Below are 9,759 nucleotides of genomic sequence, written 5' to 3' on the forward strand. Positions count from 1 at the left end.
ATGCAGAGACTCGAACAAACAGCCCTTCCAACGATCGAACCCAAACTTTGGGTCCGCTACAACGATGACACTTTTGACATCAAAAAATGAAACAAATTAGAGGAAACCTACAACACCATCAACAATATCCTTTCTGGCATAAAATTCACAAAAGAGGAGAAGAACAGCAAAATGCCATTTCTCGATGTCACAGTAGAGCTAACAGTCAATGGTCAATTCAAAACAGCATCTACAGGAAAACAACGCACGCGAACCAAGAACTGAACTACAGAAGCAATCATCCCTACACACACAAACAAATCTGCAACAGGATGCTATTTCAACGAGCCACGACACACTGCAGCACCCAGGAACGACGAAGATCAATCAAAAACTGAACAGCACATTTAAGAAGAACGGGTAGTGTATAAACTCCGAGGAAATGCCTTCCCTGACCGGGAATCGAACCCGGGCCGCGGCGGTGAAAGCGCTGAATCCGAACCACTAGACCACCAGGGAGATGCGGGCCAAATCCGTCAGCTCTACTGAAAATTACTTTCGTGAACGGAAATCGAACCTGGGCCGCGGCAGTTAGCAGGCATCCAACATTGTCATTTCTTGTATCCATTGCTCCCGATGCGGTCTCCTCTACATTGGGAGACTTGAGACTCCTCGCAAAGTCAAGTCACAGCGTTTGAGGGAACATCTCCAGGACACCCGCACCAATCAACTCCATCGACCTATGGCACAAAATTTCAACCCCCCCCCTCCCACTCTGCAGAGTAAATGCAGGTCCTTTTCCAGCACCACTCTGATCTAACCTCTGCTTTCCAGCATCTGTTGTCCACACTTTTGCCTACCCAATAAACCCAGTGTGCCGATTACACATCCACAACCTGACACAAGCAGACACAACGTCTGTAGAAACCCTAGCCACATAACTTTACATTAAAGGCATCTGGGAAATGATGTCCGGACAACTCAACCCTCTCAGCATCATGGTCGCCCACAAACCTACCAACACACTTAAACAGCGGCTAATGAACCTGAAATACCCCACACAAACAACCAGCAAACGAATGTTATTTACAAAATACCATACAAGGAAATATATACATGAACTCTGCCGCACAGTTCTCTGTGGAAAGAAATGCTGGGATGAGATAAGCAAGATTTTTTCAGGCAAAACGAATCGGCACTGACTGGACAGCCATTTAAAATTAACGCTGTCTGCCCAGGATGGAAGACCCGAAGGGATGTACAGTTTTCTTATTTCCTGTAGATTTACAAAGCTGAGACTGGGTTTTGGAGTTTGTTCCCTTTCCGCTCCCAGGAGCCGTAGTGGTTGGGGCGGTGAGTTGGGGAAAGTGAAATGTGCCCATGAGCAGCGTGTGGGGCTATTTCAGCTTCCCCTCCTCTGACAGCACTGTGACGGGACTCTGATGTTCTCAGAGACACTTACTGACGCGAGACAGTGAAAGGATTCTCATTCCCGCAGATCAGGAATTCAAATCGTATGCCGGGTTCAGGACAATGAGAAAGATTAATTGGGGTGCGTGAATAAGCTGTGCGCTGCATTTCAAACAGGGAGGTGGAGTCAGATGCGTCATCCATTGCGCCCCTGGCACTGTGCGTACCTGACGCCGCCATGGGTCAGAGTTCTGACGTTAACACGGACATGCGCAGCAATGTGAACATTCACAAGAAGAACAGCCAAAGATAATCACCGTCACTGCTTCCCTTCCATCGTTCCAACTTTGTGAAGCAGTATCTTTCACTGGCAAATAAAACACATTAATCCTCAGGTGCCTGCTTAACTTCGATCACGACTTCACGCCCCTCACTGTTCTAATCTCATTTCCAAATACTTGGCTCATAGCCTCAAAAGCAGCTCTGTGGGTATCTGCTTGTTCCACCCTGACAGGCAATGGGTTGCAGATTTCCGACCCCTCCATTGATTTGAATCTTAAATACGAAAGCGGGGAACAGTCTTCCTTTGTTTTTGACGACATTTCTCAACTCGAGTCGGAAAGGTTCACACCTGCGTGGGGAAACCGCAATCGATCTCAAATCCATCGTATTAACCACTCGGCCCACGAATAAAGAGCCACACTGACAGCTTCATTTCCCAGGTCCCTCTGCCTGTGGAGCTGAGAAAGAGTGAATTATTGCTGGGTTTGTTTGAATCCAATCACGTCACAGGTTTCGAAAGGGCTAAATATCTGCACATGCCGAGTCTGGTTGTTTCATCCCGAAAGATGAAATGAACTTTCAGTTAAAAGCAAAAACAGAAATTGCAGGAGCAACTCAGCAGGTGAAGCACCATCGGTGGAAAGAGAATCAGAGACAATATTTCAGAAATCTGTTTTCTCCCACAGGCACTGCCAAACCTGCCGAGTTTCTCCAGCAGTTCCTCTTTCTGTCTCAGATTCTCAGCATCCGCAGTCCTTTGCGTTAGAAAGTTAATCAATTCATCCTCATGTGCAGGAATGAGAATCCTTTCAATTTCCCAAAAAATTGGCAGAGATTTCAAGGCATTTGGAAAATAAGTGACATGAGGAAGAACATTTTCGCACAGGGAGTGGTTCGGATCCGTAAATCTCTGTCTGACCGTGAGAAGGAGGCAGATTCAAGAACACAAAAGGGAATTCGGTGGACATGATCAAAGTAACAATGCGTAGATTTACAGGGAGAAGGCAAGGGAATGATACGAATGGAGACTCTCATTTACTTGCTGTGTAGAACCAGCAGAGCTAAGGTGGGCCTCCAAATGCGCTGTGACACGTGTTGTGATACAGAGTGAACTCACAGTTCGACCAACGGAAGGTGGGTATTGAGAAAAAGTTTATATTTACACAGTCTCCCCACGTCAGCGCAACAGCAAAATAGTTTAATTATCCGCCAGTAGAGAGAGCCCTGTTCCTGGAGATGGGACAAACCGCTGGCTCAGGGATATCAGTCTACATTGCTCTGTTTGCTGCAAGTTCAGAGGGAGAACATTGGAGGGACAAAGGAGTGAATAACGATCTGTGTCGGAGGGTGACTAACTGTTAATGGACACTATTCCTGGCTAACAATAAGTCGTGTGTAACAGCAGACTATGTGATAACAAGGCCTCGTGTGGGTGAGGTTGGTGTCAAGGGCATGGGGGAGTTCGGGTCCAAACCATTATTGAACTCGATGTTGAAGACGGAGAGCTATAGGATCTCCAAGTGGAAAATGAGGCGTTGGTCTTCCATCTGGAGCTTAGCTTTGCTGGAACACTACAGCAAGCCTGAGACAGAGATGTTGGCCAGGGAATAGGGTGGTGTGTGGAATTGGCAGGCAACTGGAAGCTCAGGGTCTTTCTTGCGGGCAGAACGTAGATGTTCTGTGCAGCAGTCACCCAGTTTATGCTTCGTGTTCCCCATTGTTGATGAGCCCACATTGTGAGCAGCAAATGCAGTAGACTGGGTTGTTGGTCGTGCAGGTAAAGTGCTGCTTCACCTGGAAGGTATGTTTGGTCCCTTAGATAGTGAGGAGGGATTAAGTAAATGGTCTGGAGTCACACATTCGGTAGTTGCAGGGGAAAGTGCCGTTGGACTATTGGAGTGGCAATGGGGTTAGGGTTGATGGGAATGAAGGAAGAGTGGACCCAAGACATAACTCCTGCCCATTTACCTATCTGCCAAATCGAGGAATTTGTTAAGTGTGTATAAGGAAATTTTCTAATGCACAATGTGGATGCACCTACTGGAGAGGGTGCAAAACCTAAGGGCCAACAACCCCAATTCTATTAACATTAAAATAGTGATTGAAAATAATATATCAGATCTAAAAGTTGTTCTAAATTGGTGGGAGAATCAGGTATTCGGCAAGATCTTTCAAAAGCTGATTGGGGGCAGATGTTCGCAGGTTGCTGGAAAATGGGAAGCCTTCAAATATGAGATAACAAGAGTCCAGACACAGTATATTCCAGTTAGGGTAAAAGGAAAGGCTAGAAGGTGTAGGGAATGCTGGATGACTGGAGAAAATGAGATTTTGGTTAAGAAAAACAATGAAGCATATGTCAGGTATAGACAGAGATCGAATGAATCCTTAGAGTATGAAGGCAGTACGAGCATACTTAAGAGAGAAATCATGAGGGAAAAAAGCTGACATGAGATAGCTTTGGCAAATAGTGTTAAGGAGAATCCAAAAGTTTTTTATAAATACATTAAGGACAAAAGGTAAAAAGGGAGAAAATAGGGCCCCTCAAAGATCAGCAAGGCGGCTTTTGTGTGGAGCTGCAGTAAATGGAGGAGATGCATCAGTTTTTACCGTGGAGAAGGGCATGGAAGAGATAGAATGTGGGGAAATAGATGGTGACATGTTGGAAAAGGTCCACATTACAGAGGAGGAGGTCTTGAAATGCATAAAAGTATGTTGTCCTTTTCTTCCTCTCCAGTGAATCTGATTCCTGTGAGTGTGGCGTTGATGATCCGGTGTGTGTTTTCTATTTCTGTGTTTTTAATTATTACAAAGGTGTCATCCAACCATTTCCCATTCCTAGACGTGATGGTACAGAGAATACCGAACGGAGAATTCACCACAAAGGCATACAGGAAAACCATACACACAGACCAAGTCCTGAACTACGAAAGCAACCACCCCAACGCACACAAAGAAGTTGCATCAAGACCCTGTTCAAAGGGGCCACAACACACTGCAGGACCCCAGAACTGCAAAAAGAGGAAGGAGAACACCTCTACAATGTATTCGCCAAAAACGGACACCCCCACAAGTTCATCAACAGGTACCTAAGGGAAAAATAATGGAATGAGGGACATGCCACAACCCAAAGGACTAGCCACGTTACCAGACATCAAGAACATTTCTGAATTGACAGCCAGACTACTGTGACCACTCGGACTCAGAAACAGCACACAAACCAACAGTCATTCTCAGACAACATCTCACCAGGCCAAAGGACTCGATATCCAGCATGAGCAAAACCAACATAGTGTACAAATTCCCATGCAATGATTGCACAAATCACTACATATAACAAACAGGAAGACAACTAACGATCCGTATCCATGAACGCCAACTCGTCACGAAACGACACGACCAGCTATCCTTAGTAGCCACACACGCAGATGAAAAGCAACATTGTTCGACTGGGACAATACTACTATTATAGGAGAAGCCAAACAGAGAACAGCCAGGGAATGCCTAGAGGCATGGCATTCATTCACAGATTCAATCAACAAACACATCGACCTGGACCCTATATACTGGCCACTGCAGCGGACAGCTGGAACTGACAACCAGAAGTGGCAGAGACAAACCACTATAAATGCCGGAGGAAACATCACAGAAGCGCTTCACAGGAGGCTCCCAAGCGCTGAGATTGTCACCTAGACAGGGGACGAAACGTCTGCAACACAAATTCCCAGCTCGGCGAACAGAACCACAACAACGAGTACCCGAGCTACAAATCTTCTCACAAACTTTGAACAAAAACTTTATTTTACACCAATATTGCATGCAACTATTGAGACAGAATGTGCACTAATATGCAGTCTGCACTGAAAATGGCAGAGCGTCTCCAAGCTCGGCTTACGGAATTCTACCACACATAAGTGGTGGTGTGCTGAAGTGGCAGGCAACTGGAAGCTCAGGGCCTTTTTGCGGGCAGAACCTAGATGTTCTGCGAAGCAGTCACCCGCTCAGTTTCTCCAATGTTGACGAGAGCACATTGTGAGCAGGGAATGCTGTAGTCTTGGCTGTAGAATGTGCAGGTAAACTGTTGCTTCACGTCGAAGGTATGTTCGGGCCCTATCAAACCCCGAAACTCCTCAGGAATTTCTGGAAGCACTTTTTCCCGATGTTGGCTAATGATTTCTGCAGACATTTGGTAAAGTTTGGTCACGGTGAGAGCCATCGGCTTCTTACCACGTTCCCGAATTACTCGACCAATACTTAAAGTATTGATAGTGCTATAAAAGCATCGTATGATTACGGCTGAGAAAGACTGCATTTCGCTCAGTCAGTTCGTGTTTCTAAAGCGAGACAAAAGTGACAATGCAAGTGAAACGAACGAAATTACAGACAGGCTGCCATACCACTCTGTTTGTATCCCCACACAGGGGTGGTTTCTGTGACATGAGTGTGTCTGCAGTGTCTGTGGTCAGACCGTTTACAATGAATGTCCCAGCCTTTATTTTGGTAAAGTCACACTGATAAAGGACAATTGCTATTTCAGTAATTGTAGTTTGAACATCTGCTTCTCATTCTGTCTCCCAGGACCCGGGCGGGACTCACTGTCGGATAATTACACCATTCTGTTTTTAAATTTGGCTCGAATTCGCTAACACTCCGGTTTCGTGATCTTACTGTTTTTTTCACATCTCAGACTCTTTGGTGCATTGAGTCAGGAAGTCCGGCTGTTCACCAAAATAGTTGTAAGTCGAAATGGAGCAAAATTATATAATTAGGTCCAGACTTTTCAGGGTACATGTTCAGAAGCACTTCTACACATTGAGTTTGTCAGATGTTTGGAAATATCCTACATAAACGGCAGTGGGTACAGGATCATTTGTCAGCTTTAAATCCGAAACATTTTTTTTATTCAGGAAAGGGATTAAGGGACATGGGCCAAAGACAGATAAATGGAGATAGGCCTCTGATCAGCCATGATTTCTTTGAACGTTGGAACACACTTGAGGGGCTAAATGGCCTTCTCATATTCCGATGTTCCTATAATCTTAACCGTTTCCTTGTTGCACATTTGTGGCCTGTTATTGGGGACACAATCTGCAAGAAAATATTCTCCAGTTATTTGTTCCTGAAATATCGAATACAGGCACACCCAGGCATCTTATACCAATATTCGGACAAACACAGTCACAGAACAGATAACTGATTGAAGTCGTGCATTTGAATCTTTAGAAACGTAATGTTCTTGGTTTCCCGATAATGATACGCTTTCCTCAGTCCCAGATGGAACGACACAAGAAAAAATAGAAAAGCAGTAATGTTCTGGTCCTATAATCTCCAATCTTCTGCTGCCAGTGAAAAGCAACAATGCAACTTAAGTCGGGGTCGACTGCAACCCGGTCCTAATCTCCCAATGAACCGAGCACAGGCTCAGCAAAACTGAGGGAGATTATGGCCTGATCACGAAACCTGCGAGCAGCGTTGGCAAAGGCCCAAGCGAGTCACCTATAAAAGTCAGTCATCGACTTTCTAAACGAGCTCAATTGCTTACTTCCTTTATTTTATTGACATTTGCAAATCTGAAAGTGAGAATTGGGGATATGTGGCAGCGAGTGGCTGTTTGTGTGTCAGGTTTGCCTGTCAGTTTTGTTGATATTGAAACGAATTTGCTTTCAAATAAAGGCAAAAAAAGGACAAACAACTTTACATTCAAGAAGAGAAACAAAAGAAACTGGATGTTAGCGTTGAGAAAGAAGCAAAAAGGAAGTGGAATCTTAATGATTTTCCTGAGTTTTGATCAGAAAGCATTGGAGCTGCGGACTTCTGCTGATAAATGTATGTATTTTCGTAAATTTTAAAAAAGTTATTTTGCCCTGATAAAAGAACTGGTCACACCCTGACTATATGTTCGAATACCTCAGTAGTAGAACAAAAGATTTTTATTCTGAGGTCGTGAGTTTGACATCCATATTGTGCAATGTTCCCGTTAAACTTTGTTTTTTGTGTGGAAAATTCGCTCTTTCTTCAACTGGCAATCGAATCATATTCAAACTGAGTTTTACTCCTGTTCATTTTCTTCCTGTCCCCGTTGCTCGGTTATGAGGGAAACCTGAGAGTGAACGGGAGACAAGTTTGTAGTTGTGGCTTAACGGTGGCACTTGAAAATTGACAGATTCTACTCATGCATCGAGGCCAATAAATGGCTCAATCACAGAATTAGAACGGCCAAGTGCTATGGGAATTAATACCAGCCCATATTAAAGAACACTGAAATGAGTAAGATGTGATTCATTTCGAGGAAAGAAATTAAGAAACTTCGTCACCCAGATTATCTCAGAGCAATCGTTGCCATGGTACGTTTTGTGTTACTTTCAATGCTCATGGAACCACTGCATTGTGACTTGATCTGGTACTCAGGATTTACTAAGTGATTTTGAGGCATTTTGTTACGCAGTTGCGACATAGGCTGGGGAGCAATTCCGGTACATAGAGATGAGGAGGGTCGAATCAATGAAACAAGAGGGCGATGCTATAACGAGGACTGTTACCAAATACATTTACCAATCTACGTTCATCCTATCGATTGTATTAGCATCATCAACACTTCTCATCAAAATAACTCGAGAGACTTTCATCACAATTTTCTGTGAACAGTCATACATTAGCTTTGCTGAATGAACCCCAAATTTCTTGAAGTGGCTCCTTATTTTCGGCCCTGATTATTAATCTCTCTTCACATGGGAATGGATCCTTCCCAGCCGCTCTATCTCTCATCAATGTGTGTAGTTCAATTCGATCTCCCATCAGCCTCCTCTGTCCTGATCAAATCCAGGGGAACAGGAAACGTTGGGGCTATGGCGCGAACAGGACAAGCCCAGCACTCACCTTTCCTGTTAGAAGAATTACATGAGAAAGTTTAGAGCACAACTTTGGGCGTGTAGTTGTGGCCGAAAACTTAAGGTGTTGGCGTAGAGATCCTTGGGGGCTCCCCCGCCCAGGGTGGTAACCTGCTGGCTGTGCATTCTTGGCTGGTGATTTTAAATGACTTCCGTATGGTTGCATTATCGCTCAAACTTCACAAAACCCGTCTCAATAAAGACCCGTTTTCTCATGTCTGGGAATTGATTGCCATGCAGGAAACTCGGGTTCTGAACAAACAACGTACCAGACTCACAACGTCAGCTCTGTTCCCCTTTCCACAGATGCTGCTCGACCTGTTGGCTTTCTGCAGTATTCTCTGTCTTTATTAGGCACAAGTGCTGCTTTTCATTCAAGAACTTCAATCCCTGTCCTCTGGTAACTGACTCTGGTCAGTGGCAATTGGTTCTTCTGATCATTAAACTGCCCATTCCCACCGCTTCTTCTCCCATCATGACCAACAGCCCCAGGAAATCTCCAGTTATCCTTCTTTGCTCCAAAGCGAACATTCTCCAGCTTGGGAATGTCTCCCCAGAATGGAAATTCCTCATCCCTGGACATGAGGCAAGGGAAGAGAATTTGGCAAAATATTCTCAGTTAGGAAATGGAAAAAATGTGCAAATGTTCATGAAGCAAAACAGAAATCCCAGTATCCAGCTTTGTGATCCTTTAGGAACGATTTGGGAAGCGGATTTAGAGGAGAATGAAAGATGACCGGTCCGATTGAGCAGAGACAGTCCAGACACCGTCCCCTTGTTGAAGAGGCCGGGAGGTTGACTCTGATGTTCTCGGCACATGAACTGATCTGAGACATTGAAAGAATTGTCGTTCCTGCACATCATGAATTCAAACCCCTTCTCCCCTGCGAGCCAAGGAGTGAACTCGGGAACAGGCAAAACACTGAAAGGCTGGAAGGGCGCCGGCCCCGGTGTAAGAGAGCTAGTTCCTCGTGACATGGATGTGTCTGCAGACTGTCCCCGGTATCTCCACAAGAGATCTCCCAGGCTTGATTATGGAAAAGCAAAACAGATAGACGACAATTGTAATTCCTGGCGGGGAGGCTGAATTATAAAATCAATAAACGATGGTGCCGCCCGTGTCTGCGACTGTCTCTGTGGCGCAATTGGTCAGCGCGTTCGGCTGTTAACCGAAAGGTTGGTGGTTCGAGCCCACCCAGGGGCG

The 9,759-nt window shown here is 45.0% G+C and overlaps 2 non-coding genes across 2 annotated transcripts; one reads left to right on the plus strand and one right to left on the minus strand.

Annotated features, from left to right (window-relative positions):
• Positions 1-426: 426 nt before the first annotated feature.
• Positions 427-498, minus strand: trnae-uuc (transfer RNA glutamic acid (anticodon UUC)). Its single transcript has one exon. It is a non-coding gene; the product is annotated as a tRNA-Glu (tRNA).
• A 9,187-nt stretch (positions 499-9,685) lies between these two features.
• Positions 9,686-9,759, plus strand: trnan-guu (transfer RNA asparagine (anticodon GUU)). The gene has a single exon. It is a non-coding gene; the product is annotated as a tRNA-Asn (tRNA).

This window comes from Chiloscyllium punctatum, chromosome 36, assembly GCF_047496795.1.
Source record: "Chiloscyllium punctatum isolate Juve2018m chromosome 36, sChiPun1.3, whole genome shotgun sequence".
Taxonomy (NCBI): Eukaryota; Metazoa; Chordata; class Chondrichthyes; order Orectolobiformes; family Hemiscylliidae; genus Chiloscyllium; species Chiloscyllium punctatum.